Here is a 9,030-nt window from a genome sequence, read left to right as displayed (position 1 = left end):
GGTTTAACCATTAGTTTACAGAGGTAAGGATATTAAGGATCTCAATGGAAAACTAGAAATACTGTTCCTTCGAAACAGTGTGGGCTCGCTTCCAACCCAACAAATAGGATACTTTAAGGTACTGTAAGGTACAGTACCTTACAGTATTGTACTGTACCTTACTATACTGTACTGCACCTTACTGTACTGTACTGTACTGTACTGTACTGTAACTTACTGTACTTTACTGTACTCTACTGTACTGTACCTTACTGTACTTTACTGTACTCTACTGTACCTTACTGTACTGTACCTTACTGTACTGTACTTTACTGTACTCTACTGTACCTTACTGTACTGTACTGTACCTTACTGTACTATACTATACTGTACTCTACTGTACCGTACTGTACCTTACTGTACTGTACCTTACTGTACTATACTATACTGTACTCTACTGTACCGTACTGTACCTTACTGTACTGTACTGTACTGTACTCTACTGCAGTGGTTCTCAACCTGTGGGTCGAGACCCCCAGAGGGGTCGCCAAATTATTTTGGGGGGTCGCCAGATGATTAGCTTAAAGTGCAAAATTGTTTTCTCACTCGAAAGTAAACAAACCAACATGAAGTTTAAGTGTATAGAGGGTATCTGCACATTTCTGAAGTGACAATTTAAAGACATTTTAATACCTATAAAATGACAAATTAAACATTGGCCAAATTGTCAAATATTAGAGGCTGAAATTGTGAAAATAGCAGATCTACATGCTCACAACGCCTTGCGTTGCGAGGCGTTGTGAGCATGTAGATCTGCTATTTTCACAATAGAACCGTGTTGTACTAAAATGTAATGCCTCAACTGTCAGTGCTCATCAGGGTGGGGGGGTCCCCAGTTAAAATATGATTATTTTGGGGGTCACGGCCTGAAAAGGTTGAGAACCACTGCTCTACTGTACCTTACTATACTGTACTTTACTGTACTCTACTGTACTTTACTGTACTCTACTGTACTTTACTGTACTCTACTGTACCTTACTGTACTTTATTCTACTTTACTGTACTTTATTGTACTTTACTGTACTCTACTGTACTTTACTGTACTCTACTGTACCTTACTGTATTGTTTTGTACTTTACTGTACCTTACTGTACTTTACTGTACTCTACTGTAACTTACTGTACTGTACTTTACTGTACTCTACTGTACTGTACCTTACTGTACTTTACTGTACTATACTGTACCTTACTGTACTGTACCTTACTGTACTGTACTTTACTGTACTCTACTGTACTGTACCTTACTGTACTATACTATACTGTACTCTACTGTACCGTACCGTACCGTACTGTACCTTACTGTACTGTACTCTACAGTACCTTACTATACTGTACTTTACTGTACTCTACTGTACTTTACTGTACTCTACTGTACTTTACTGTACTCCACTGTACCTTACTGTACTTTATTGTACTTTACTGTACTTTATTGTACTTTACTGTACCTTACTGTACTTTACTGTACTCTACTGAACCTTACTGTACTTTTACTGTACTCTACTGAACCTTACTGTACATATTCTATGTGTTCTAGAGGTGTATATTGAGTGCATATACTGTAGGATTAACAATCCCAGATCACATCTGTCCTCCGCTATGTCTATAACCAAGGCGTTCTTCTATGTGGCCACTCCAGACTGAGGAGTGGAGCATGACTTTTATTGTGTTTGTGGATCTGATTTGAAAATGCATTGGTTGTGATATCTCCCTGAAAACCAACAACAACCACTAATACGGCTGATTGTCCCTGCGGGTTCTAAGATATATACTGTAAATCCCATTGCCCGGGATCCTAAAACCTTATTATTTTTAAGTAAAATTTCTAAAACACTACAAAACATGTCTCAAAGACAAATACAAGCAAACGTCTCCACAGTAACACAGTAACAGTTGTTTGTGTGTGTGTGTGTGTGTGTGTGTGTGTGTGTGTGTGTGCGTGTGTGCGTGCGTGCGTGTGCACATTGTAGATCAACTTCATAGCAGTATTAAGTGGTCCATCTATGTTTTTTATTAATAATAAAATCTGCAAAGTAACCAAGGCTGTCAAATGCTGTATTTATAGTAGAGTATATGTAACAAAAATGGAAAGTAGAGTAAAAGTACCTCAAAATTGTACTGTAGGTACAAGTACTTGTATATACTTGAGTAAATGTACTTGGTTACTTTGCAGCACCACAGAACAGCCAATGACAGACAGGCCTTTAATCACAGCTGTCTCAATCAGTAGAGTGGAGAGGGACATTTATAGATATTTGTAGTTTTAACTCAGAATATATACATCACAAAGCTTAGATATTTGGATCAAATCAGAGAGCAGACCTGTGTGAACGCAATGATATAGATAGCATATCTGAAGTGTGAACACTGCAGCCACAGCGCCTTAACATAAACATGGGTCTATTATCCTTCTCTCCACTCTGTCCCCACTCACTAAACCCATTGGAAATGCATTGGGTGCTTAAAGTTAAACATTTTTATTTTTTTATATTTATACTACAAAACATTTCAAAACCAAAAATACAAGCACACGTGTCCTCAGTAAGCTGAACACATAAAAATTTGAATGGTGTTGAAAGGTGTAAGCGTTTAAGAGATGAATCGCGCCAAAGTTTTGAGGAGATACTGACTAGTATAGTATAGTATATAAATAATGAAGATAACATACGTGTGCTCGCCTTCCAGGCGAGCCCACAATAACAAATAAAGCCTTGCCGAGTTTCTTTTCAGTTGACATTGTATCAGTGAACTGCACTGTCATGAAACTGTAAATACCTCAATCAATCAATCAATCAAAAGGCATAAACCATCAGCCCAGGTATACGTTTCTTTCTGGTGACTCTTCTGGTATTCTAAAGGGCTACCACACAATTCAATTCAATTCAAAGGGCTTTATTGGCATGAGAAAACATTTGTCTACATTGCAAAAGCAGAAGTGTACAGAAAACAATACAATACAGGAGTCGAACAGTTTTCATGTGTCAAGGTTACATGCAGGCAGAGCAGGGGTATATACGATGATTAGTTCAGGGGAGCGTTCTTTAGGTTAGATTATACTTTATTGACAAGAATGGCAGCAGCAACATAGCATATAAACATCAGCAAGATATGAAGGCAGCAGCACGATACATAAAGGCAGCAGCATACACTAGGCATACTAACGGCAGCAGGAGAGCGACAAATGCATGACATGTATACTGTGATACTATACTAAGGCCGCAGCATACCAACAGCCTAGGAATAAGAACAGGCATCTATGGCAACTTAGGCAGGAGCATAACTTGGCGATGGATTCTGTATTCGGGTCATTTCCTGCAGGCCCACGATCACACGTGTACCATGTACGGCGAAGTACATGTATGGCTGTGTACGTCGTGGGCTTAACATATCTCTGCAGGCAATGACCCGAGACCCCCCGCGGGGTCTAACACAGAACCTACGGTGGAGCTGGGGTGGTGGCGGGGCAGTAGCTTGCGCAACAATACCTTACCTACAGGCAGGTCTACCTATATATTGTATAGGGGGCGGGACGCGCAGGTCCCGACCACGTGAGCGCACGCAACCTCCAGAACACTCCCCCGAACTCGCTACGTCATTACACTCCTTCGCATCATTTCAGGGGAGCGTTCTTTAGGTTAGATTATACTTTATTGACAAGAATGGCAGCAGCAACATAGCATATAAACATCAGCAAGATATGAAGGCAGCAGCACGATACATAAAGGCAGCAGCATACACTAGGCATACTAACGGCAGCAGGAGAGCGACAAATGCATGACATGTATACTGTGATACTATACTAAGGCCGCAGCATACCAACAGCCTAGGAATAAGAACAGGCATCTATGGCAACTTAGGCAGGAGCATAACTTGGCGATGGATTCTGTATTCGGGTCATTTCCTGCAGGCCCACGATCACACGTGTACCATGTACGGCGAAGTACATGTATGGCTGTGTACGTCGTGGGCTTAACATATCTCTGCAGGCAATGACCCGAGACCCCCCAAAACAACAACCCCCAACACAAGCAAAAGCTAAGAATCCACTGCCAATGCCAACCATCGGTGAAGGTTGCTCTGCTGTAAATAGCGACTAGTGCTGAGCACAACTACACTAACTGCCTAACCTTAATACTCTAGAGCGATACCAAATGAATATGCAGTAATGCTGGAATTAATGAATACTAACAGCATGCAAAGACCAACCAACGGCGAGGAAGGTGGCGCTGCTGTACTTTTAGCGCTTACTGTGAGCAGGAGGCACTGAACTATATAACTATATAACCTAACACAATACTCTGGAAAGGCCAAGCTCAGTTATTAAGTAAAGGCGGCGGGACAGCTCAGAACATCCTACCTAAAGGGACACCCCAGCAACCACCTTGCTTTGCAGAGAAAATGGAGTGCGGCAGAGCAATGCAACTATTCATAAAAACGTATACTAGAATGGACAGCAAATGAAATACGCTGTAGTACTGACATTTATTAATATTAGCAGCTTGCCAAAGGCCAACCAACGGCGAAGAAGGTAGCACTGCTGCAATTTAGCGATTACTGCGGTGGGCAGGAGGCAACTAAAGTGTAGATACGCCGACCAACACTAGAACTCGAGCGCTATGCTATACTAGAATGGGCAAACGCGATAGAAATACACAGTAGTACTGAAGTGTATTAATATTAGCAACCGCCAACCAACAATGAAGGTAGGTGTCATTTTAGCGATGCTATACTGAGCAGGAGCAACTGCGTATAACACTGGTTTATACTGTTAAACTTACCCATCTAACCTAAAAGACACCTTGGCTTGCATATTAAAATGCATGTGAAGCGCAGCAGAGAGGCAGCCATTAACCTAAAAAGACACCCCAGCAAACGCCTTGCTTTGCATATTAGACATGTGAAGCGCAGCGGCAAATAAACACACAAACATATCGGGTACACGCCGAAGCAGAACGGCATAATGTAACCTTATGAAACCTGAGCTAGTAGCACAGCCGCTCAGTCCCGAGTTGCATGGCTTGATGCTCATTGGTAGCTGGGCGTGCCGGATTTCAGATTGCCGAGTCTGACGTAACGGACATAGCTGCCGATGCCCGGCGGCTAGAGGATTTCCTGGTTGATGACAGCACCCGGAGCGCTGCTGTTGTCACTGCCCCGGTCCAGCGAGAGAGCTATGCGGGTGGACGGGTAGCCGGGTGGGGGGCGGCGTGCAGGTGGGCAGCTGGTTGGGCAGGCCGCAGCTCTCTCGGTTTTATGCCGTACCAGGCTCGTGTCATGGGTGCCGGGGGCAGACATCAGGCGGATGTTTCAGCATGGAAATAAAGGACGGAAAAGTGAATTAGTTCTGCTCCAGAGTCTGCTGATGCGTAATATAAGAAACTCAACAAAACCACATCTTGACTTTTAAGTCAAGCAATGCAAGAGCGGCCAAGCCAATATACCAACCAAGCTAATGTGCTGTTATTTACTAAGGCTACCTATTGTTTCCAAGCTTAAAGCGACTGAAACCCCAACAGCACCGAACAAGCAAATGCGCTGCTATTTACCTGCTAGAGTCTGGCTCCGCAGTGCTTCTAGGATAGCTGTTGCTGGTGAGAGGAATGGAGTTCCCGCCACTGGTGCTGGAACTGCAGTTCCCAGGTTCCTTTGCGGCATAATGGCGGCGTCGGCGTGTTGTGCCTCCGGAAGACGAGCCTGCGCCCCATGAGCTTCTAGCACGACACGGCGGGCTGGCGGGTGGGTGGGCTCGCGGGCAGGCGGGTGGGCTCGCGGGCAGCAGGCAGGCGGCGGGCTAGCGGGCAGCAGGCAGGCGGCGGGCTAGCGGGCAGCAGGCAGGCGGCGGGTGGGCTGGCAGGCGTGACGACCGCCTTGCTTGGGTTGGCCGATGCTGTAGAAGCAAAGCCCTCTGCAGTGCTAATCGACTCCTGACTGGCCTCATGGTATTCTACAGCCGTGGACGAAGCTATAAAGATAACATGTTAATAGACAACGCAGCCACTGCAGCACGACGCTGCAATGGCAAACATGCTGTAGCGACAGCCATGCATCAGCTCCAGCCCGAATCTGAAAACCTGTTAGCAGGCATGTGGCAGCCGAAGCAAGAAGCTATGAAGAAAAACGCACTGTTAGCGGAACCTGTAGGAGCTTAGCCAGAAGCTGTAGGAGATTAGCCAGAAGCTGCAATGATCAAAATGCTGCTGTAGTAGCGGGCCTGCCACAGCTCCGGCATGGATCTGCAGTGATAAAGATTATGTTAGCTGCTGCAGTAGCAGCTATGCAGCCACTCCAGCACGAGCTGAAAATATAGAAATGTTAGCAGCAGACATGTAGCAGCCGCAGCGAGAAGCTATAAAGTAAAACATGATTAGTGGAACATGTAGCCGCTTTAGCATAAAGCTGCCATGATAACCTGATGCCGAAGCCGTGGGCCTGCAGCCGCTCCGGCCTTGAGCTGAAATAATAAACAGATGTTAGCAACCAACATGTATTAGCTTTAGCATGAGCTGTAAGAAAACATAAAGTGTGCTATGTGACCCAATACTATAACCTTAGTTTGAAACGACATTTAAATTAAATCACTTTTACTTCTGATACACTGGTAGCAGCTTTAACATGAAGCAGTAACGATTGCAGCGGACCAGAAGTGCTTTAGCCAGGAGCTGTAATGATACAAATAATGTTAGTATCAGACACGTGGCACTGAGCATGAACTGCACAGATAACATGATGTCAGCATCCTACAAGCAGAAGCGTCAGTTGTAATTATTAGCAGCCATAACAGCAGCATTAGCAGCTTGAGTAGAGCTAGCCTCCGCCGAAACCACGGAGACATGACGGTATCCGACTGCGGCAGCAGCAACAATTGGCGTATTTATTTAGCATTTAATATAGCAGCACAACTGACAACTTAGAACTTATCAACTTTAACTAATAGCCTGCGATGCGAAGAAAAAAGCTGATGAGCTGCAGCTGATGGATGCTGAAAACTGAAGAGAATGGTTAGCTTTAGAGTAGACTACGTTTCCCTGCATGCACTAGCGACTCAACTGGTGACGTCAGGTCAGACAGGCACGACTTGCGTTAGCGGAAGCAAAACATTGATCGCACGTAAACTATGGCACCTATGAGCTAGCGGGTTCCTCCTCCCAGGAGCCCGCGCAGACAGACATCCTTTATAGCTTCTCAAACGAGCGGCCATAGAGTTATAATAGCGAGCGGCGATTAATGTTTTAATCCTTCATCCCGCGAGGGCCAGACAGTGCAAAACATACACATAACCCAAGGAGAGGCAGAAGCAATATAGGCCCCAGATACTAACTAGATTAAGCACGCTGCGACGAAGCCTGAATCGCATGCTTTCCTCCTGGCCCGACGTGTAGTTCATACGACTATTACTTCTAGCACAACGCCGAGGCTTGGCATGATAGAGAACTACATTTCCCACACGCAGCGCTTAGTATGTGCTACCGTAAACCTCCTCCGTGAAGACGTAAAGCTCTGCTAGGTAGATTCATAGAGTTATAATATGCCGCTTACTGACACGCGCAACCTACATATTAATTTATTCCTCCTGACATGAGACATTACTGTTAATATTGGCAACGTTTTCACACGGGGCCATACTTGTGCCTAGAACATGGCTAGCAAGCTGTTTTACCAGCTAACAGCTATCCTTACAGAAGTTAGAAGCTAGCCGGCTAACAACAGCAAAGCTAGCCCTTGGCTGACTGAAGAAAGGAACGCTGCTCAACAGTAGCAGATACGGCTAGCTCCGTCGACGACACACCACTGTTCCCGATAAGCACAACCAACTGAGTTTACCTTTATAGCGAACGGTCGCAAGCAAGCCAAGCACAATGAAGTTATTTTAGCATTAGCCAGTAGCCACAACTACTTCCATCTTGATCTGTAGTATGCAAAAATCGCTGGAATGGGCAACATTACCTTGATGAAACAGTAGTTAGAAGTAGACCTCAGCCGTGTTTACTACAAACAACAAACCCAACAGTTATGCCATAAGCCTTGCCTTGATCACAGCAGCTAAAAATGCGCTTTAGCAATAGTGAGCAGCCGAAACAAGAAGAGCAATGGCTTACAAAGGCACAATTAAGTTAGCTAAGCAACAACAACAACAGCACAAACACACTAAATTAGCCTAGCCACGACAACAACTGCCGCAAGGATCAGCAGCACTGCACTGCAGAATTCAGCTGGGAATTAGCAACATTAGCGGAGACCCACACACTTGTTGAAGCAGTACTAGAACACAGCATTGTCTACCCAAATCCACAATCCCAAAGTTTTTCCCATACAACCTTGCCTTGAATCCCTTGATCCTAGCGTAGACAGCGGCTAAAGACGCGAAAGACATGATCCAAGCAGAAGTCAGCAGCACAAACAACAAGTAGCCCCTCGAGACAGCCATGCGTAGCAGCAGCAGTAGCTTGCGCAACAAGGCGATGGATTCTGTATTCGGGTCATTTCCTGCAGGCCCACGATCACACGTGTACCATGTACGGCGAAGTACATGTATGGCTGTGTACGTCGTGGGCTTAACATATCTCTGCAGGCAATGACCCGAGACCCCCCGCGGGGTCTAACGCAGTAGCTTGCGCAACAATACCTTACCTACAGGCAGGTCTACCTATATATTGTATAGGGGGCGGGACGCGCAGGTCCCGACCACGTGAGCGCACGCAACCTCCAGAACACTCCCCCGAACTCGCTACGTCATTACACTCCTTCGCATCATTAGTCTTCAAGGTGTTTGGGTTCCATTTGATATCCTTCTCCTATCACAGTAGCTCACGAATCTTGCTGCTGTGTTTGCACATTGTTGTACACGCGCGCGCGTGCACACACACACACACACACACACACACACACACACACACACACACACACACACACACACACACACACACACACTAGAATATTTTGCACATTGTTGTACGCGCGCACACACACACACACACACACACACACACACACACAC

Source organism: Nannobrachium achirus, assembly GCF_963921795.1.
Source record: "Nannobrachium achirus genome assembly, chromosome: 15".
NCBI lineage: Eukaryota > Metazoa > Chordata > Actinopteri > Myctophiformes > Myctophidae > Nannobrachium > Nannobrachium achirus.
Note: the sequence above shows the minus strand (reverse complement) of the source record.